The 23,859-nt window shown below is 32.7% G+C and overlaps 2 non-coding genes across 2 annotated transcripts; both read right to left on the reverse strand.

Annotated features, from left to right (window-relative positions):
* Positions 1-19,398: 19,398 nt before the first annotated feature.
* LOC112496501 (small nucleolar RNA R71) lies at positions 19,399-19,506 on the reverse strand. Its single transcript, XR_003063058.1, has one exon. It is a non-coding gene; the product is annotated as a small nucleolar RNA R71 (small nucleolar RNA).
* A 1,396-nt stretch (positions 19,507-20,902) lies between these two features.
* LOC112496499 (small nucleolar RNA R71) lies at positions 20,903-21,010 on the reverse strand. Its single transcript, XR_003063057.1, has one exon. It is a non-coding gene; the product is annotated as a small nucleolar RNA R71 (small nucleolar RNA).
* Positions 21,011-23,859: the final 2,849 nt, after the last annotated feature.

Consider the following 23,859-nt stretch of genomic DNA (forward strand, 5'->3'; position numbering starts at 1 on the left):
TTTCTTTTTTTTTTCAATCTAACTTTTTGTTTGTTTTTTTTTTCTCAGCCGCAAATTTTTTTGTTGTTTACTCTCTCCAAATTCATTTCACAATTCTTTGTTACTTTCGGACACTGTCTGCAATCTTCTTTTAATAATCTTGTATGCGTGAGACTTTAAAAGGTAGAACTAACAAGAACCCACAAATAGATAAGGATACATAGGATTCCTCCAAGCAACTTAGACTTTAGGGGCAAATAAAATGATGCTTGTATGATGGTATTTTTATCATACCCAACTGAATCACATTTGCCAAAAATTTGATTGATACTCATGATAGTGAAAACAATTTTAACAAAAATAATTTGAACAGAGTGAACGAGGTGACAGCAACGATTGGAGACTCAATATTATGCAGCAAATACATATGGGCAGCTGCAGAGGAACATGGCGAAATTAAAGAGATTTAATAAGGAGAGCGGGAAAAAGCTGCAAAAGGGCATGGCAAAAGTGAAGAGACATGACGAGGACATGTGGAATGGAGTCATGGGCCACCACTTCGACCTGTTTTTTCTTTTCTTGTTTTTTATTATATAAATAAAATAGAGAAATAGAAAAGACAAATGCCATGAAACAATTGGTTCGATGGAGGACATACTGCAAAGAATATAAACTTTTTTTCTTTAGGGAGAGAGAAAACAAATATGAACTTAAGGTCATATCTAATATAACGCTAAAACTAACATTAAATTATTTTTTACATTATTTTTAGTGTAAAATACTTTTTTAATGTAACACTAAAACCAACACTAAAATGGTGTTATGAATAATATTGCACTAAATATGGTGCAATACTATTCATTTGGTGTTAGGAAAAAAATCACAAATATCCTTATTATTATTTTATTTACATATATGTCATATTTTATATAATATTTTAAGTTATTATTTTTATTTTTATTTCATTTTTTAATTTTTGAATATTATACTAATATTTTAAATAAAAAAATATTCAACACAAAAAATTAATAATAAAAACAAAATGCCAATAACATTAATTACTAGATTACATATTACAAAATTAAAAATACAAAATTAAATTAACACAAATTAAAAAAGCTACTACTACTAGCATATATTAGAACAATTATTTAATAATTTGGGAGATCATTATTAGATTCTCCAATATCATCAAAATATTGGTCAATTTTATTGGAAGTATTTTGAGATGCTTGGCCTTGCAAAGATATTCTCTGTAAAATCTTAATTTGTTCATTTTGAAAATATTGATTTAGTTAATTAAATGAAAATTTAATAATTTTCTATATTTTTTTTGTTAATCGATATAAAATTACTTATTACTAAATTATCTATATTAATAGTAATATTTATTGTGTTAATTGAATTAATTCTTGAGAATTAAAAGAATAAAAAGAAGAATATTATTTTTGGTGTAAAATTTGGTGTAAATGGGTTGGAGATGAAATAATAATTTAGTGTGAAAAAGATATATTTTTTGTATTGGTGTTACACCAAAATGGTATTAAGCATTGGAGATGCCCTAATTATGTTATAAAAGTAAAATCAATAAAATTGAGAGGACCAATTATGCAAAATGAGGACTATAATACAAAAACCATACACATGAGTAGGGAGGGTATAACATGAAAATGTAAACCCTGTGCGCAAACATAAACTATGCATAAAATGGTAAATTTCAATCCAATCTCTTATTTTTCCTGAAACTTTTTTCCTGCAGCTGCATGTAGCTACGCGCTTCCGCCCAATTGAAGCCCATTTAGGCAGTTCTACCTCATTTGCTCAGGTGGGTACATTAGTCTTTAGTTTTAAAAATACACAAACTCGTTTGTGAGTTGGACTATAGGAGTATTGGCGACCTCTGAAAACTTTTTAAACTATCTTTTATTTATTTATTTAATTAAAATATAAAAATAATTTAAAATTCTTTAAACACTTTCTTTAATGACAGAAATAAATTTAATGAACCTTATTCTTCGTAAAGCCCACCAATTCTCTTCACTGATATACACTCGTTGTGATGACAGCGGTTGTGCCTCTCAACTCAACACCTTTAAACTGTGGCGAACTGAGTTGGATGGCGGTTCCCAAACATTTATCAAGCGGAAGGAATATCCTTTGCCATTAAATTTGGCACGGTTAGATAAATCCGGGGATGACGATTTCAATGATACTAATTTTAACTTCACCCGACTTCGACGGCCACTATCAGGTGATGGTGGACGGTGGTGCGTAGGGCTGCCAGCGGCAATGTTTTGATTATCTAGTTTCATAATCAATTTAACAAATAAGAGTGCAGATCCGCATTGACCTTGGGTGTGGTGCCCGATATGATTATTTAAACTAGTACAATACAACCATCCTTTATCACCAACAAGATTTAAGTGATTTGATACGGTTCAGGTCCATCTAATACAGGGTACCAAAAACAATCGCTTAGGGATCACAAAAGCAAATCGGTGGTGAGAGAATGAAGAAAAAATTAAAATTAAAGTATTGACTTTGAAAGCATAAGGAACGTTTGAGTAATAATTTTGAAAACAATTTGTTATAACAATTGAAAAAAATAAAAATCGTCGGATTATGTGCTACTACATTAGAACCACGGAGAATATGGTGAAATCGAAAGCGATGACTCTTTTTCTAGATAGTCACAAGTACTCGTATTCTTCTTCCGTTGAGCAAAATATGAATATTATAATTTTATAATAATGTAATTTTTTGGTGGACAAACTAAAAGATATACACACATTAATGTCATGTATTTTATCTTATAGTATATTAATGTATATCTTGGAGCTAGGGGTGGGCAAATTCGGTTTGGATCGGTTTGGGATATATTCTCAAACCGATCCAAACCAATCGGTTTGAAATATTTTCAAACCGATATCAACCTAAAATTTTTTCAAACCGAACCGATTCAAACCGACTGGATCGGTTTGGATCGGTTTGGATCCGGTTTGAACTTATTAGCTAAAATTTCACTTCTTTTAAATTATTTTACCTAAATTATTTGTTATTTTTTTGTGTCCATAATCTAAATTGATACCTCTTTTATATTATTCATATCTACTTTTATATCTACATAACAATTCAAAGATACATCCATACAAGTTTACAGCATAATACATCCTAATAAACAAGTTCTTAACATGTTCATTCAAAACAAATCCACAAAATTAAAATAAACTTGAACAACATTTAACAATTAAAATATTGTGCATCTTGTCCGTAAAAAATTATAGCCCAATTACTTTTGATTTGTCAAAATCTGCATAAAATGATAAATATAATTAATTAGATTGCTTAACTTAAAATATAATGTAATTATATAATATTTCTGGATTGGATCGGTTTGAATCGGTTTGGAATCCTTCCAAACCGAAATCCAAACCGAGTGATGTCGGTTTACCATCCAATAAACCGAAACCAATTTTTTTACTAATGAAACCGATCCAAACCGATCCAAAAGGTCGGTTTGGATCGGTTTGGTTAAAATATGCCCACCCCTACTTGGAGCTATTCAAACCCTTTTTTGGTCTTATTAAAAAAAGGGGTGCGACTATTTAAATCCATCAATTTCTTCTATAAACCCTTTATTTAAATTTTTTATTCTCTCTAAATTGAGGGTCATTCTATAATCCCGTAATTAAATTTATAGCATTGATGCCATAATTGATGTGAACCGTTAGATTTGAATAAAAAATCTCTACAACTAATTCTAAATAAATAGGTAATATGTTACATAAATAGCATATAATTACTCTTTTTATTCAAATTCCAAGTTACATCACTAATCTTATGTGTGATTTACAAATTTTATACAACATTTACAAGTTAATGTTGATTTACAAGTTTTATGCAACAATTACAAGTTTTTATTTTGTTTACGAGTTCTTTATGCAATTTACAACTCCAACATTAATTTACCCAATTTTTTATCAATTTACTAGTTTTACGTGTGATTTACAAATTTTTGTGTCATTTCACATTTAATATCAATTTACAAGTGTTTTGTCATTTTTTTAAGTTTTTGTTTTGTTTACAAGTTTTTCTTGCAATTTACAACTCCATCATTAATTTACCCATTTTTCCATTAATTTACTAGATTTATGTGTGATTTACACATTTTTTGTCTTATTTCACACTTAAAGTCAATTTACAAGTTCTATGTCATTTTTCTAAGTTTTTATTTTATTTACAAGTTTTTCTTGCAATTGATAACTCCAACATTAATTTACCCAATTTTCTATCAATTTATTAGTTTTATGTGTGGTTTACACATTTTTTTTATCTCATTTCACACTTAAAGTCAATTTACAAGTTCTATGTCATTTTTCTAAGTTTTTGTTTTGTTTACAAATTCTTCTTGCAATTTAAAACTCCAACATTAATTTATCCGATTTTCCATCAATTTACTAATTTTATGCGTGATTTATAAATTTTTTATTTCATTTCACACTTAATTTATGAAACGACCCGCCCCGAATCCCCAGGACGAGTCTATCTAATCTCGCCTAATCGAATTAATAATAATTCTGATATCTAAAAATTTTACCAAAAATTCGACAAAATCTTCCATATAAATATAACATTCCCAATTTTGCAATTTACAAAACAACACTCCAAAAAATAATTCAATATCCAACCATCCTTCATAACTAACTTCTTAAGTCAATATACCAAATATCACCAAATCATTCTAATATTAAAATACAATGGTTATCTTTAATTACAAAATATAACAATAAATACAATTCACAATATCCCAAATATAAAAAAATATTAAATTTACGACTCCTAGCACCATCACGTGGCCACAATTTCACATCTAACTATCGTTACTGGGTCGGCTGATGTACCTGCAAATCTCCTGTGGGGGGGGATATAATAAAAACGAGGTGAGTATAAAACTCAGTGAGCTCAGTGAGTGGATAGTAGTTTTTAGAAAAATAAATTTATTTAAAATAACTTAATCTTTCATAAATCAATTTCATCAAAATATCATAAGAACTTACATAAACTTATTTAATTCAAATCATGCACTGAAATAACAATATTACATAAATCTGCATAAAATCAATGAAATCATAATAATTATAATATCAAATACTGAATATCAAAAACTATCACCAAACAAGTATCCAGGGGAATAATCTCATCATATCTGGACCTCAATGGACAGGGAATCAGGGAATCAGGGAATCATCATGCCCCGGAGCTACAACAAATAGACAGGGAAATGTCATCTCATATCTCATGTATCTCAACATCTGTATCTCTATAATCATCATACTGCATGCATAAGCCCCCAAAAGGCAAAAACGCCCAAACACACGACCCAAAACCCCTGTGTGTGTTCAGACGGGCCCCAAAGGCCTCTCATCTCATATCATCTGTATCACTGTATTCATCTCATATTATCTGTATCTCTGTATCTGAAGTGGAAGGGTACTATCCAATGATTTTCCAAACAAGTTTTTATACACATGTTCATAAACGTATAATCACATCTGAAATCTCATTTCCTTTTTATTTAACAATCTCAAATCCACTGAATTCTAATATCATGCATTTACTCAAAAACGACAATAAAATCATTAATCAAACTCATTCTTAATAACAATAAATATTAGCATGGAGATAGAAATCAATTTTTCTAGAAAATCATTAAATCGAAGCATCAAATATTTATTTTCAAAACATGTTGTACTATATAGTAAAATCAGAATATACTATGAAAATAAGTTTTGTATATTCCACTAACAGTGACGATGTCCAGACTCTGTATCACCAACGTCCGCGGGTTGATTCTTGCCCGTGGGTCCTCTTAATTAAATAAACGACATAATTATTTTCCGTAAATGTGAAATACAACTAATTTTACGCATTAGAACTCGAAACAAATATTCATTCATAATCCACTATTCCCGTATGCCTCAAATTACCAAAATACCCAAAATTGCCAAAATTACCAAAACGCCCCCGACATCAATACTTACCCAATTATCCTCGTAATCTTAAATTACCAAGCTGACCTCAATTCAGATTATAAAAATAACCACAATGTCAGAAATTATGAAATTACCCTCGGAGTGTAAAATTACCAAAATGTCCTTAACAACGTAAATTACTGAATTACCCCCAAAATCCCCTAATATAAAATTAGCAATTTATCCATCATTTCTTCAAATTACAAATTTACCCCAAAGTCTTACAAAATTATCGAATTGCCCCTGCCGGTCAACGGTGACCGGAGTTCACTCAACGATTAAGGGAAGCTCAGGTATGATAGTTCAAACCTCGGTGAGTCCAACGGTGCCGGCGGTGACCTCCCACGCGCGACGACAGCGGCGGATCGAAGTTCAAAAATCCATGAGTTTCCCGGTGGTCGTTCGCGGCCAAGACGGCGTCCCCGGTGGTCGTGGTCAGTCGGAAAGTGATGAGTGTGAATTGAGGAACAAGATCTAGGCGGTGGCGCGGCTAAAATCCGGCGATATCGACGGCGACAAAAACGGGTTGAGCCGCAGGTTTTTCAAGCTTTGATCGCCGACGTTCTGGCTGTTTTCCAGTGACGATGACAGCACGGATATGACCGGCGTCGCTCAAGCTTCAGATCGATACCAAGCTTGGCCGATGAGGTGGCCGGAATCGGCTGCTGGAGCCGGGTGAAGGACGCGGGTCGGATCCAGCTAAACGGGTCAATTTCTCTCTCTCATTCTCTCTCACGTGCCCCTCTCTCTTTCCTCTTTTGGAAATCTGTTTCCCCTTTCCATTTATAGAAACCAGCTTCTCTTTTTTCTTTTTTCTTTTTTTGCACTTGAGCAATACAAATTAAGTTAATACCGGACCCGTGACGAAAATAAAATCCGACTACCTGAGTTTTTAATCGTGCTCAATTTGTCTCGATTTAATGTTGCGACAATTTTAAAATTAATATCGAAGAGGAAAAATTAAATCATACACTTAATTAGGAAAAATCAAAGTGCATATGTTACAATTTCAGTTTACAAGTTTTATGTCATTTTTCTAAGTTTTTGTTTTGTTTATACTTTTTTCTTGTAATTTACAACTCCAACATTAATTTACCCATTTCTCATTAATTTACTAGTTTTACGTGTGATTTATTTACACATTTTTTGTTTCATTTCACACTTAATGTCAATTTACAAGTTCTATGTAATTTTTCTAAGTTTTTGTTTTGTTTAGAAGTTCTTATAATTTACAACTCCAACATTAATTTACCTATTTTTCATCAATTTACTAGTTTTACGTGTGATTTATAATTTTTTTTTCATTTCACTCTTAATGTCAATTTACAAGTTCTATGTTATTTTTCTAAGTTTTTATTTTCCTTAAAAGTTCTTCTTGCAATTTACAATCCAACATTAACTTACCCATTTTTCAATCAATTTACTAGTTCTATGTGTGGTTTATACATTTTTTGTTTCATATCACACTTAATGTCAATTTACAAGTTTTATATTATTTTTCTAAGTTTTTGTTTTGCTTACAACTTATTCTTGCAATTTACAACTCCAACATTAACTTACCGATTTTTCAATCAATTTACTAATTTTATGTGTGGTTTACAAATTTTGTGTTTCATTTCACAATTAATGTCAATTTACAAGTTCTACGTTATTTTTCTAAGTTTTTGTTTTGTTTGCAAGTTCTTCTTGTGATTTACAACTTCAACATTAACTTACCCATTTTTCAATCAATTTACTAATTTTATGTGTTGTTTACAAATTTTTATTTCATTTCACACTTAATGTGAATTTACAAGTTTTATATTATTTTTCAAAGTTTTTGTTTTGTTTCCAAGTTCTTGTTGTGATTTACAACTCCAACATTAATTTATCTTTTTTTTTCATCAATTTACTAGTTTTATGTGTCGTTTACAAATTTTTAGTTTCATTTCACACTTAATGTGATTTTACAAGTTTTATGTCATTTGTCTAAGTTTTTGTTTTGTTTACAAGTTTTTCTTGTGATTTACAACTCTAACATTAATTTACCCAATTTTTCATCAATTTACTAATTTTATGTGTTGTATACAAATTTTTAGTTTCATTTCACACTTAATGTGAATTACAAATTTTATGTCATTTGTCTAAGTTTTTGTTTTGTTTACAAGTTCTTCTTGCAATTTACAACTCGAACATTAATCTATTCTATTTTCCATCAATTTACTAGTTTCATGTGTGGTTTACGTATTTTTTGTTTTACTTCACACTTAATGTCAATTTACGAGTTTTATGTCATACTTCTAATTCTATGTATGATTTTCAATTTTTTAGTTTCATTTCATACTTAATGTGAATTTACGAGCTTTATGTTGTTTTGTTTAAGCTTTTGTATTTCTTCTAATTTTGAAGACCAATTTTCAATTCCAACATTAATTTACTTATTTTTCTGTCAAGCTATCCTATGTGTGGATTACAGTTTGTTTGTTTAATTTACAGTTAATGTTAATTTATGAGTTTTATGTCATTTTTAAAGTTTTGTAATTCTTACAATTCTGAAGACTAATTGACCACTCCAGCATTAATTTGCTTCCTTTTTTTCAACATTAGTTTAGCTTAGTTGACCCGACCCATATCCTATGCGAAATAAATTGGAGAGTTAGACTATTGGCGTTCTTTTGGAAGTCTTTGAAAACCTTTTTGTGTATTTACAATTTTAAATTATATGAGACTTGAATGATTGTAACACATTTACAAGGATTATGAATTAATTGATGATGGTAGTGGGCTGAGCCAGGCCCGTGCTTAGCCATTTCCGGGCATGGCCTTATAACTGAAATAAAATTTTCAAGCCTAAAAAAGCCCGATTATTTAAAAGTCTAGGCCTGATCACACTTTCTTTTAAAGGTTTTTTTTAGTTAATTTAAAATTTAAATATTGGACATAGCCTCCCCATATACATTACAATATAAAAGCTTCAGAAATTGTTTGAAGTAACATAAAAATAAAAATTACTCAAGGTCGTAACCATATTATTACATAAATAATAAACTTAATATATATATATAAACTTTTTTTAAAGTTTTAGGGTCAGGTGAGGTTGAGTCGGGCATGTAGGTCCCGAACCCTGATATGAAATTAATCGGGCTTTGAATTTAGGCTCGAGCCTAACCATTAAATTAGAGTTAAAGGCAAAAAAAGTTTATATATATATAATATTGCGTTTACTTGTCATTAATCAGAACTAATAGAGTCTGTCAAACCTAGGGGCCAAGCTATAGGTACCAATAGGTGCCATGTAGTCAATTAAGAGAGGAATACCAGCTTATCAAGTGTGCAAGTCAATCTATAAATCCAAAAGTTTATGATAACCACTTGTAGTTAATGGGAAAAAAATCTTTTAAAGGGTACAAGAGGTTTAGAATATACACCTGCAGACCACAATTTGTGATTGGTTGTTAATAGAAATGAAATAAAATAATGGAATAATACAAGCATGGCATAAAATTTTTATTTATAACTCAGAGATCAAGAAGTGCATAACAATGATAATTGAATGCTTGATGCAGAGCAGCATTTAGAAACTATTCTTATGGTCTACACCTTTCTCAATAAGCATTATAAATTTAGTTTCAAATCAAATTACAGTATTAGAAAAAAAAAAGCTTGCAGTAATAATGGAGAAAAAAGACAGTGTCAGAATTTTTTTTCAAGAATCGAAGCTTCAAATAAGTGATTATTGAAGACTTAACGGGAAATCCCCATTCAATTTCCATATAAAAGAGAAAGAAGAATGTATGTGTAATCTTTAACTAAACACTGACATTAAGCAAACCCAAGCACTATGCACAAGAACTTCTTAATTCCGTGAACAAATGCGGAAATTATGACCATGAAAGAAAACTATGCAAACCCAAACACATTGCACAGGAACTTCTTAATTCCGTGAACAAATGCAGAAATTATGACCATGAAAGAAAACTATGCAAACCCAAACACTTTGCAGCGACTTCTTAATTCTTAGATTCAATGCCGTGAACAAATTATGACCATGAAAGAAACTAAAATGCTTAGCAATTCGAACGAGACAGAGGATTAAACTTACCTTGCACATGTGACAACGGGCAAACCAAGATAGAGGCAGTTACGGCAGAGACTCAGCAATTCGACGAAGATAGAAAATCAAGACAGAAAATCAACTCAACAATGGCTGCAATCTACAGATGTATCAAGAGGTTTCTTTAGGAATCCGTTAATTAGGGATTAACGAAAAGATATGAACGGAAGTTTTCCCTTTCTATTTTTTTTATTTCTTTAAAAGGTAAATCCTCTTTTTTTTTCCCTTTAAATTTACACTGGTAAAATTTTATTTTTAAAAAGTACTTAACCGGCTTATAATCGGTTAGATCTAATTTAATTAAAAATTTTTATTATTTCATAATTACTGTGAATTGTTGATTTAATCTAACGGTCCATAATAATTATGGCATCATAGAATTTTCCCTAAATTCATCACACAAGTCTCTTCTCAATTTTGAAAACCAAAGAAGAAGCTCTACCTATGTGATGTTCATTGAATTCATGCCATGGGACTAAATCTTCAATACTTAAATTGATCTACTTTTGATTTGTTTTTCTATGTAAACGAAAAATTCGAGGTTTTATTTTATTTATTGTTCCGAACATAGGATTACTACTCTTTTTTATGTATGACATTTTAATTACTTTTTTATTTTAATAGCAAAAATGTGAGAGAAGAATCGCTAGATTGACTGTCTGGTAAAAACAATAGATTAATTAATTTGAAGAGCTCTTTGGTCCTTTCCCAAAATTAAAAATAATAGTGAAGAATAAAGATGATTAAAAAATTAATAACCCGATAACAATTACAATTACTTTGCTTCTAGTGGGATGCCGAGACGTGAAACAACGTCGCTTTCGATTGGGTAAGTAATGTGAGAAAAAGAAAGTTAAATAGTGAAGGGTAGAGACCAGAGAGACACAAAGCGAGAGTGGAAAAGAAATACAAGATTATTAAAAGAAGATTGCAGACAGTGTCCGAAAGTAACAAAGAATTGTGAAATGAATTTGGAGAGAGTAAAAAACAAAAAAAAATTTGCGGTTGAGAAAAAAATCAAATAAAAAGTTAGATTGAACAAAAAATAAAAAAAACGAGAGAGAGAGGACAGAAGCATGACATAACGATCACAAATTTCAACTTTCTTTAATTCTTTTAGTTACCATAAAATTTTTATATTTATCTTAATGGTTTTTAATCTTAATTTTCAATAGTTGATCATTCTTTCTTCTATCTCTTTTACATCTATTCTTAAAACTTCTTAATATTTTAACTATAATCTTATAAAGTTCTAAATGATTATCATTCTCATAGAGATCTATATATTCTAAATTAGATCCTACATTAACAACTATTTCTTTCTTGAGACATAAATTAAATCTTTTCTTCTAACACACACACACACATATTATTAACGCTTTCATATAGAAATTGTAATCTAAATCTAGCCTCCTAAATCAAAAAGTTCGCATTTTCATTGTTGTTATCCATTATTCAATGATGATTTTGAGTCCTTTTCATTTCTTCATACAAGCATTTGCTTGTAATTAATCAATTTTTAACAATAGAAATTGTATAAATGACTTGATATTCTTGACTGAAATCTAAATTATCAATTGCATATAAAAACTTGTTAACAAATCTCTCTATTTTTATGAATTTGAGTTACTGTTATCATTTCCTATCTTATAAAATTCAAGAAAATAAACAATGCCCAATATTCCATTTGATGCTAAAATATAAATAGATAGTTTAGAATTACTAACCAGTGTACTATCTCTTGGAATTCTGGAATAGATTCACTAATTGTCTCCTACTATAGATAGTTCCGTGGTCAGCACCGCCGTCACTCCACATCACGCAAGATCATTTCAGCGACTGTTCCACATGGCCTAATGTAAGGTACAATAGACTGGCTAATAGGATCTAAGTGAATTTCTTACAATTGTCTCTAAAAGAGTGCTTAGTAATAGGATATCTTCCTCATATAGCACAAGTGATGTAAGATTCTTGGTTAGTTTCTAAGAATATATAAGATATATGAAAAATGATAATTTTACTCAAAAAGAGTTTTATTTATTTCATAACTGAAATTTTAACAAAAGATTACAGAAAAGAAAATACAGGTGCAAGTGAAGGATTAGACATAAGATGCTTCATCCTCCTTATATAGTTCTATTTCTAAACTTGGAGAGATAAGGTTATCTCTTCTTACATGATACTTGTTACAATTTCTTAGTGGATGGTGGATTTCTTTGAGATAAAGTGACTCCTCTTCCTTTTATCATTGAGGACAATTGTTGTCTTCTTTTTCTTGTTGGCAGGCAGTCTTCACATGGTTTTGATAAGCATTATCCTTTTAGAATCTTTTCTTTTGAATGATTAATGCCTTAAGCTAACATCTTTTATCTTTTTCAAAAACTTTTCTATCACATGCCTATTATCAACTCCTCATCTAGTGACATGTTTTACCCGCTAGATTCTCCTTTTGATCCTTTGTAACAGTAGCCACATGATGATTGATGCTTTAGTATTTTGTATATCTCAAGGTGCGTTGGCATGCTAAAATCCATGAGATTTTCATATATTGCCTTTTTATTTTTCAATATTACTTGTTCGACCAATATACTTTCATTTCTGCTTAAAGAAAAGATTATTTTGTGGCCTTATGGAGCCATTGAGAGCTTTAGACTTAAACAACTCAAGATTATAGTCATTGTAGACCTGATCTAAATCAATAATTAGACTAACTTCTTGGTGCTAATGTCAACTTGAATCATGTGCTGTGTCAGATACCATTTGTTACCATAGTTATTAAGGCAAGTGTTGAGTGTTAGAAAGTGTATATTTATAAAGGAGAAAATCGTCATTTTACAATTCAAGTTTCACTAACAACCCTTACTTTTGTGTATTTAAGTCTCTTGTGATTTAATTATGTGTGTTTTATTTTAATTAAGTATTTTATGTATTTTAGGGGCATCATGGTCATTGCACAATGAACGAGAGACCAGACAGCAAAACGAACATTACTTTTGAACTCAGGACAGTCGAAAACCTTAAGAGGAGCATAAAAGGAAAAATGACATTGTTCACATGTACGGTACTGTCCATGATACTGTTCACATATACGAAACGATGATGTGGCATTGACCGATGATGTGACATTGACTGATGAGGTGTCACGATTCTATTGGACTGAAATTCTTGTGTACTGTTGATCGGTGACGTGGCAGCATGTTAATAGACTAAAAATCGTGCGTACGGTACATGCATATACACGAGATTATTTACAACTAAACCGCGTCACTATTCAAGCCGTCTCACTGTTCAAACTGCGTGGTGAAACCGTGTACTATTCAAACCGCATGGTCAAACTGCGTACTGTTGACCAATGACGTGGCGCAATCCTGAGCATCCAAAATGTTTTTAATCCGATGGCCATGATTTACTTAGTGTATCTATAAAAAAGGGGCTCCCCCACCTAATTTGGCATCCCTGAATTCATTTTTAAGCTCCATTTTCTATAATTCTTTTTTTATCTTGTATTTTCTACATATTTTAATAAATTCTCATTTTGCCCCTAGTTCAATTATGAGTAGCTAATTTTCTTTCATGCTTGGATTGAAGGTGAAGTCTCAACATATGCCATGGGCTTTATTTGGTAAATATACTTTCTCTTCCCCTCTAATTATTGTGGATGCTTTGACTTTTCGTGGACAAATAGTAATCATATTGTCTAGATACCGCACTGGTTTAACCGGCTCCCTAGTACAATGTTATTATTGTTTGGCACGATAAGCTCTTAGCACCATATTGATTAGAGTGTAGTTCATGAGGAGTGGAAACCCCCTCATGATTTAATTGGCATTAATAAGGAATATTTAGCCCATAGTGCATGTTGATGCAGATCCAGATACCCAAGTGCTTCATTTCAATAGATTTCGCTTTAATTTATTCTCGCCATTTTAATTCAAATTTTAGGATAATCTAAGTCACTTTTACCACAAATCCAACCACTCTCATAAAAAATTAATTCTACATATAATTAAAATCCACCTCCTCGTGGGATCGACACTCGTCACCATTAATCTATTCTACAATAGATTCATGCACTTGCGAGTTCAATAAAATTTGCACAACAGCAAGCAATGAGAATCTTGATAAAAATTATTTGTTTTGTTTTGGATATCCTTTTGAGGTCAATGACAACCTCTTTAATTTTTTCAAAAAGGGTTAAGGAAACCATATTCAAACATATCTTTTATTAATTTTGATCACCTCTTAGAACAAAGTTAATCCTCAGGTATAAACCCCTTAGGTTATTTTACCAATTTTTTTTATAATCATAAGCATAGTCAATTTCTAATGGAATTTTAACCATTGAAACACTCTTGTCATATTGAGGTTTTAAGCTCCCTGAAGAGCTTTGAGATCTTTCTCTCTTCATATATTGCTCTTTAAGATTGTTAATTGTGACAAATTTCTCTAGATATGTGATATTTAAGTTTTGTAAAGAACTTTGGGTGATATGCCCCTTAGTTTGATACTTGAAATGAACATTTTTTAGCATGTTGTAATACATTATTTTGAAGTTTAGATTTTTGAATGATTTTGCAAACTTTTGTCTAGACAAACTTTACTCAATTCTTCATGAGCATCATCTATCATGGCAAGCCCACTGTAAATCATTTTGTTGCCTTTGAGAAGAAACTCTTATCCTTCAGAGCACATCATTATGCCTTTTAATATTTGGGAAAGGCTTTTCTCTATTGTATTATCTGCTCAAGAAAGGCTTTAATTATGCCCTTTAATATTTGGAAAATGCTTTAATTCATGGGCATCATCTATCATTGCAAGCCTATTGTAAATCATTTTTTTCGCCTTTGAGAAGAAACTCTTGGCCTTTATAGCACATCATTATGCCTTTTAATATTTGGGAAAGACTTTTCTCCATTTTATGCTCTACTCAAGAAATCTGTAATACAATTGGTAGATCCTTTAATATACTCAACTTCAAATCATATTCAATAAAAAATTGTTGCCATCTAATCAATCTTTTATGTTGAGGCAAATTTGGTAATCTATTAAATATAAATCCTTTGACATGAGTGTTATCAAATTTTACCTTGAATTTCTTTGGTAATAAAAAGAAGGGTAATTATCCACCGATCACTTTTTTTTTTGCACTTCTTTAAAAGTACACAATTCTTATTTTATTTTACTAAACTCTTCTTAGAAGTTATATTGTTTTACATTTGTCCACTTCTGTTTTCAAACTATTAAGAGAACTAACAAAATATTGTATAAATAACTTTTTTTACCCCCAAATTTAAAATTACATTTTTACTGCAGATTGTGAAATAGGTTAAAAAGTAAAAAATAATATGAAAATGCTGTCCTTTGTTTTTTTAATTTTTATTTAAAGTCTCTCGCTTTAATAATAATAGTAATAACATTAATAATGACACTCTATCTCCACTGGCCTTAACCTCCAACCTTACAAAACAAAACCAAACCCAACTTTCACTTACCTTAAACTCCAAACAAGAATGAAAAAAAGGAAAAAAAAACAAACTCACTCATTCTCCTATGGTGGCAAAAGAAGAAGAAGCAAAGCATTAACAACTTCTCAAGAAATTAAAGCTTAGAAATTAAATTAAGCACTTTGAGTTAAAAATTTCATACAATTATTATTATTGCCCATGGTTGCTATATTGAGATACTATTATCACTTTTTATCTTTTAAGATCTAGAAAATTTTCAAGGCGCAACATGTGTTCATTCTACAAAATGTAAGAAGATAATTCATAGTACTAACTAGTGTATACATTCAATACATATTGTTCCTCAGAATTCTGGAATAGACTCGCTAGTTGCCTCTAATCATAGATTGGTCCATAGTCAGCACCACTATAGCTCCACAGGTCTTGCAGAATCATTTCAACGACTACTCTACACAGCCTAATGCAGCACATTGGAAAATGGTCTAACGGGATCTATTTGAGAGATCTTCTTGCAATTGCCTCAAGGAGAGTGCTTACTAATATGAAGTCTTCTTCGTTTAACATAAGAGTTGACATGTAAAATTTTGGGTAAAAGCTTGTTTAGTCCCTATATTTTGAAGTTAATGTATGTTTAGTCCCTATATTTTTAAAAATACCTCAAATCATCCATACCATTAAATTATTGACACTTTTACCATTATCCTTTGTTCCTTTTAACTTATTTTTATAATATTGCCCATTGTAATAATTTTTTTAGACATTATTAAAAAGAAAAAAATAAATTACCAGTTTAACGCCAAAAAATAAAATAAAATAAAATATATATATTAATTTTTGTGGAACACACTCTTGAGTTAAAATATTAATTTTTCTAAAAAAATTGATAATGTAATTTTTTACGATATTAATTTTTTAGACATACGTGAGCTTCCACAAAAATTAATATATACCTTTTTTGTTTTTATTTTATTTTTTAGTTTAATTTGATAATTTAATTTTTTATTAATATCCAAAAAAGAAACATTATTGTAAAAGTGTAATATTGTAAAAGCAAGTTAAAAATAATAAAAAATAATGGCATGAGTGTCAATATTTAGTAGCAGGGACGTTTTCAGGTGTTTTTAAAAATACATGGACTAAATGGACACTAACCTCATAATATAGGGACTAAACAAGCTTTTATCCTAAAATTTTTAATATTTTTTTAAGATGAAAATAAGATATACATAAAAAGGTGATCATTTCACTCAGAACGGGTTTGATTTATTTCATTCTTGAAAGTTTTTCAAAATGAGACCAAGAGTGAGCATTGGATGTTGAGTATTATAAAGTATATATTTATTAAAGAGAAAATCGTCATTTTATACTTCAAGTTCCACTAACATTCCTACTTTTATGTATTTAAGTCTCTTGTCATTTAATTATGTGTATTGTATTATAATTAAGTATTTTATGTATTTTAGGGGCATCATGGTCATTTCACAATGAACGAGAGATCAGACGACAAAACGGACATCACTTTTGAACTCAGGACGGTCGAAAACCTTAGGAGGAGTATAAAAGGAAAAATAACATTGCTCACATGTATGATAGTGTCTACGTTACTATTCACGACACTGTTCACATAGACGGATTGATGACGTGGCATTGACCGATGATGTGGCATTGACTGATGAGGTGTCACGATTCTATTGGACTAAAATTCTTATGTACTGTTGATCGGTGACGTGACAGCATGTTAGTGGACTAAAAATCGCACGTACGGTATATGCATATACACAGGATTATTTTGAACCAAATCGTGTCACTGTTCAAACCGTGTCACTATTCAAATCGCCTAGTCAAACAGTGTTACTATTCAAACCATGTGGTCAAACCGCGTACTGTTTACTGATGATGTGGCGCAATCCTGAGCGTCCAAAATGTTTTTGATCCGATGACCATGATTTACTCAATGTATCTATAAAATGGGGGCTCTCCCCCCTAATTTGACATCTTTGAATCCATGTTTGGGCTCTATTTTCTATAATTCCTTCTCTATCTTGTATTTTCTACATATTTTAATAAATTCTCATTTTACCCCTAGTTCAATTATGAGTAGCTAATTTTCTTTCAAGCTTGGGTTAAAGGTGAAGTCTCAACATGTGTCATGGGCTTTATTTGGTAAATTTACTTTCTCTTCCCCTCTGATTATTGTGGATGTTTTGAATTTTCGTCGACAAATAATAATAACATTATCTAGATACTGCCCTGGTTTCACCGACAACCTAGTACAAGGTTATTATTATTTGGCACGATAAGCCCTTAGCACTATATTGATTAGAGTGTGGTTCATGAGGTGTGGATACCCTCCTCATGATTTAATTGGCACTAATAATGAATATTTAGCCCATAGTGTATGTTGATACGGATCCAGATACCCAAGTGCCGCATTTCAATAGAATTCGCTTCAATTTATTCTCGCCATTTTAATTCAAATTTTAGGATAACCTAAGTTACTTTCACCACAAATCCAACCACCCATTTAGAAAATTAATTATACACTTAATTAAAATCCACCTCCTCGGGGGATCCACACTCGTCACCATTGATCTATACTACCATAGATTTGTGCACTTGTGAGTTCAATAAAATTTACATAACACGTTTTTGGCGCCGTTGCCGGGAGGTAAGTTATTTTAATTTGTAGAATTATTTTTTGTAAATAATTTCTTTTAATTATTTTCTTGTAGTTTTTTCTCTTATTAAAAAAAAGAAAAAAAAAGTGAATCTGCATTTAAAGGTAATAATTTTTTTCTCTCCTTTAAAATCTTGAAGGAAAGATAGATGATGTACTGGTGAAGGTTGACAAATTCATTTTTCCAGTGGATTTCATTGTGCTGGACTTTAAAGCTGACAAAGAGGTACCCATTATACTTGGCAGACCTTTTCTAGCAACTGGGAAGACTCTAATAGATGTGCAGAAAAGAGAGCTGACCATGCGAGTGAATGATCAGCAAGTCACATTTAATGTACTAGAGGCTATGAGAAACCCTGATGAAATAGAAGATTGAAATTTCCTAAGTGTAGTGGATCTTGTTGTAGCAGACAGAATGGATAGATGCTGTAGTAATGTACTTAACAAAGTCACCACCTTTGAGGAGGTTAAAGAGGAAGATGTTGCAGCAATTCAAACAGATTGGATGGACAAACAACAATCTAATAGGCACAACAAAGTTATTGAACACCTGAATCTTTCAGACAGGGAAGTAAAAATAACTTTACCATCTATTGAATCACCTCATAGTTTTGAATTAAAATTGTTACCTTTACATTTAAAGTATGCTTATCTTGGTCAAAACAACACACTCCCTGTAATCATTTCTTCTACTTTGGATGCAGGTCAAGAACAAAGCCTAGTAGATTTACTGAGAAAATATAGAAGAGCAATTGGATGGACCATGGCAGATATAAGGGGATCAGCCCATCAATATGTATACATAAAATCCTGTGCTCCACAAGTTATACATCCTGACATCATCAGACCTGAAGTAGACGCTGTAAATTTTGAGTTAAAACCAATGATGTTTCAAATGTTACAAACAGTGGGACAGTTCAATGGACTGCCTAATGAAGATCCTCATCTCCATCTTAAATTGTTCTTGGAAGTAAGTGATGCTTTCAAGATTGCTGGAGCAACACAAAATGCCTTAAGACTGAGGTTATTTCCTTATTCTTTAAGAGATCGAGCAAGAGCATGGTTAAATTCATTACCATCTGATTCCATTACTACATGGAATGAATTGGCTGATAAATTCCTAATGAAATATTTTCCACCGACAAAGAATGCAAAATTATGAAATGAGATTACCTCCTTCCATCAACTTGAAGATGAGAGTTTGTACGAGGCTTGGGAAAGGTTCAAGGACTTGCTCAGAAGGTGTCCTCATCATGGTATTCCTTGTTGCATTCAATTGGAAATTTTCTACAATGGGTTGAATCCGAGTACAAGGTTAATGGTGGATGCTTCAGCAAATGGAGCTCTGTTATCCAAATCCTACACTGAAGCTTATGAAATTTTGGAAAGAATTGCCAATAATAATTACCAGTGGCCTTCAGCCAAGCAACCGGCAGCAAGAGGATCCGCAGGGGTACATAGCATTGATGCAATTACAACCTTATCAGCTCAAGTAACCTCATTGACAGAATGATCATTGTTCGTAGATTTAAAAGTATAAGATTTCCAACATACGATAGCTGCGGATGCAGATTTATTCTGCCCAGTGCTGCAGCACTTATTGTAACAACTGGTGGTAATTCGGTAATCAACAGTCACCCTAATAGGAGAGTTTGATCATTCAACTACTATATTCTCAATTGAACCTTAGACACATTTAACTTAGTTTATTTCCTTATATATTGTTTTATTTCCATCTCTCACAATTAATAATTACGATAGAATTGTTTGACAATTGTTTATTTCGACCTTTAGTTGATTTGCATTATTGTGATTGCTTTAGCATTTTGAGCAACCTCAATTCTTGTGGAGACGATATTGAATACTCATCACTTTATTATTTGTTATGTATACTTGCACATTGGCATTAATAGTAATTGATTATATAAATCAACCAACAAGTTTTTGGCGCCGTTGCCGGGGATTAATTGTTTATTTTTGAAGTGTGAAGTAAATCGTGATAACACCAAACTAAACTTGATTCATTCTATTGATTGGCATATCAGTACGTGCATGCACAAGGACATATCTGTGGTATTCCAATTCGATCCCAAGATTGAAAGGACTATCATGAGATTACGAAGAGAACAAAGAAATTCAAAGACTGTTTCAGGCATGAATAATTTGCAAGATGAAGGAAATTTGAACCTTCACGGGCCTTTACAACCAGCCAACATTCAAGAAGAGCAGAATGAACATGCTAACGGGAGACAACCAGGCAATAACAATATTATTTACATGGCCGATGACAGAGACAGAGCTATAAGAGATTATGTTGTGCTCCACAAGTTGTACATCCTGGCATCATCAGACCTGAAGCAGACGCTGTAAATTTTAAGTTAAAACCAATGATGTTTCAAATGTTACAAACAGTGGGACAGTTCAATGGACCGCCTGATGAAGATCCTCATCTCCATCTTAAATTGTTCTTGGAAGTAAGTGATGCTTTCAAGATTGCTGGAGCAACACAAAATGCCTTAAGACTGAGGTTATTTCCTTATTCCTTAAGAGATCGAGCAAGGGCATGGTTAAATTCATTACCATCTGATTCCATTACTACATGGAATGAATTGGCTGATAAATTCCTAATGAAATATTTTCCACCGACAAAGAATGCAAAATTATGAAATGAGATTACCTCCTTCCATCAACTTGAAGATGAGAGTTTGTACGAGGCTTGGGAAAGGTTCAAGGACTTGCTCAGAAGGTGTCCTCATCATGGTATTCCTTGTTGCATTCAATTGGAAACTTTCTACAATGGGTTGAATCCGAGTACAAGGTTAATGGTGGATGCTTCAGCAAATGGAACTCTGTTATCCAAATCCTACACTGAAGCTTATGAAATTTTAGAAAGAATTGCCAATAATAATTACCAGTGGCCTTCAGCTAGGCAACCAGCAACAAGAGAATCCGCAGGGGTACATAGCATTGATGCAATTACAGCCTTATCAGCTCAAGTATGTGTGACAATTGAATTCCATTGTGACAGGTGAGAATGTATGGTGGCAGAGTGCTGAGGTGAGCCACGTGTTCGGGGCTTTGGTATGGAGTATGTACCGTTGCTAGAGTAAACGAATGGGTGCCGCAGCCACCAATTTTACCGTTATAGTAAATTAAAAGAGGGAGCCTCTCGTGTACCGTTGGAGATAAGTTGTGACAGATGGAGGCTTGGATATGGATAGCAATTGCGAATAAATTTATGAAATTAATGCCTAATTTTACTAGCCAATATTTTTGGGATTTGTGCATCAATTTAAAAATGTTTTATTCCCTCATTTATCTTTAGTTACCGTATTTATCTTAAATTGCAAATCCACTATAAAAAAGGAATCACTGTGCTTAGTGCTCTACACCACTATTCACCATCTCCTTCGCAAATCCAACTCTCCTAATTCTTAACCTCTTCTTCTCTTTTTACTCTCAAGAACAGTAGCCTCAATTTGTTATTGCTATAGCAATGTCGAGAAATAAGAAAAAAGCAAGTCGCCTCAAAGATCCATCACAGTTCCAGAGTTACCACGCCGAAGAAAAATACGACGAATTCATAAAGCCGCGTAGGATTCTGGAAGAAAAAGGGTTTCAATTTCCAGACCAACTCACGGGAATTCTACAAACAATTCATAATGCTGCAGCAAAGCGAGGATGGTTAGAGTTTTGCAAACACCCTCGCAATCTTGTACTGCCGGTAGTAAAAGAATTTTATGCCAATTTGGTAAGCCCTGATTAGCACAACATCTGGGTAAGAAACACACTTTTTCCATTAGACTCTCGTGTTATCAATGCTTTTTATAATTTACCTGCTGAAATTACTTGCGAGTATGCTAAATTGCGTGATAAGTTAACCCCGAAAAAGTGGACCACCATTTTTACAACTTTTACCATCGAAGGGGCATCATGGGCTAACGAGGAAGAGCGTGTAGTTAACAGGATAGATTTGAAACCTATTGCTAATGTGTGGGTAAAATTTTTGAAATCTAGGCTTATGCCTGCCACTCACACTACTACGGTTTCACAAGAAAGATTGGTTTTGCTATATGTCCTTATTCGAGGGCTTCCCATAGATGTGGGTAGCATCATTGCAAGAGAAATCCGAGAGTGTGCAGTAGAGACTCACCGAACTGCTGCCTTACTATTTCCTTCACTTGTCACCAGCATTTGTGTAGTTTTAGGTGTTCGTTTTGAAGCCAGCGATGATCATGTCAAGAATGATGGTGCCTTTACGGCACGTACAATTGAGAGAGTTGCTGGCGAGAGTGCTGGAACAACCACTGAACCAGCTGCTGTAACAGGAGCACGACGAACTCTTGGCTTCGAACAGACCATCCAGGCACTCAGCACCAGTATCAATCAATGTATGGAAGCTCAGCAGAAGGAAAATAGTCGATTTTGGAGTAATCTACAGCACCTGGATAGCCAACTACACCAATTTGCTTGGTATATGAAACGTACTCACCGGAACTTCCCTGCTTTCCTGCTCCAGCAATACAATTTTGACACCATCACCACAGGTGCTCCAGCAGAAGCCAGTGAAGAAGCCACTACTTTCGATGTACCAGTAAAACAAGCTACAACTGAACCACCAGCAAAAGTTGACTCAGAAGATGTTGAACCATCTGACCTACCTGAAGAAGAAGGTGACAAGTCTGAGACTGATAGCTCACCCTCAGAGGCAGAGGATAATTCGGAGTAAGAACGTGAGGAACCACCCATCCCAACTCAGTCCAAAACTAGGAAGCAGTACATTATTCAAGAAGAGGAGGAGGAAGACCTTGACGTGGAACCTTCCATTCCAGTCTTTGTAGGTAAAGGAAAGGACAAGGATAAAGCAAAAATGGCAACACCTCCAGCCTCTGACGATGAGATGGAGCAAGTCGATGCTGAACTGGCTGCTGCAGCAGCTAAAGCTATGCCTACATCTGAGCAAGTCAAGTAACTATTTGAGGTAATTGCTGCCATCACAGCTGAGGGCCAGGCAGCTGACGCATTGACTCAAAAGCCTCCACAGCAAACTCCTAGCCAGCCTATCCGCACCAGTCCAAGACAACCCAACAAATGAAAAAGTAGTACGTCTACAGGTACTGCTACAGCAACCCCAGCCACAACTCCTCTCACCAGCCCTGCAGCGAAAAGGACAAAGACATTACCAGCCACCTCCCCAAAAGCTTCACCAAAGGATAAGCTACGCAGTGCATCCAAGAAGCATTAATAGCAACCTGTTATGTGCTGCAGTCCCCACCACAGGGGAGTACTCTTATCTCACTAGTTTCTTTCGTGACTAAAAAAAAAAAAACATTTTTGTTTGTCCATTTGTGTGCCTTTATTATGTTTGCTTATGAGGACACAACATCTCTCAAGTTTGGGGGGGTTGTTTCCGAATGCATGTGTTTTATGTATGTGTCTATGTCTGTGTTGTGTGAAGCTTTGTTGTCCTTTATTTATGTATGGATTTGAAAACCTAATAAAGATAAATTGAGTGCTATTAAGTATTTATGAGAATGCCAAGTAGAGATGGTTATAGATAGAAGTGAAATTCTGTCCCAACACTTGGACTTTGATTGAGTTGGATGAGACTGC

The sequence above is a fragment of the Citrus sinensis genome, chromosome 7 (genome assembly GCF_022201045.2).
Source record: "Citrus sinensis cultivar Valencia sweet orange chromosome 7, DVS_A1.0, whole genome shotgun sequence".
Lineage (NCBI taxonomy): Eukaryota > Viridiplantae > Streptophyta > Magnoliopsida > Sapindales > Rutaceae > Citrus > Citrus sinensis.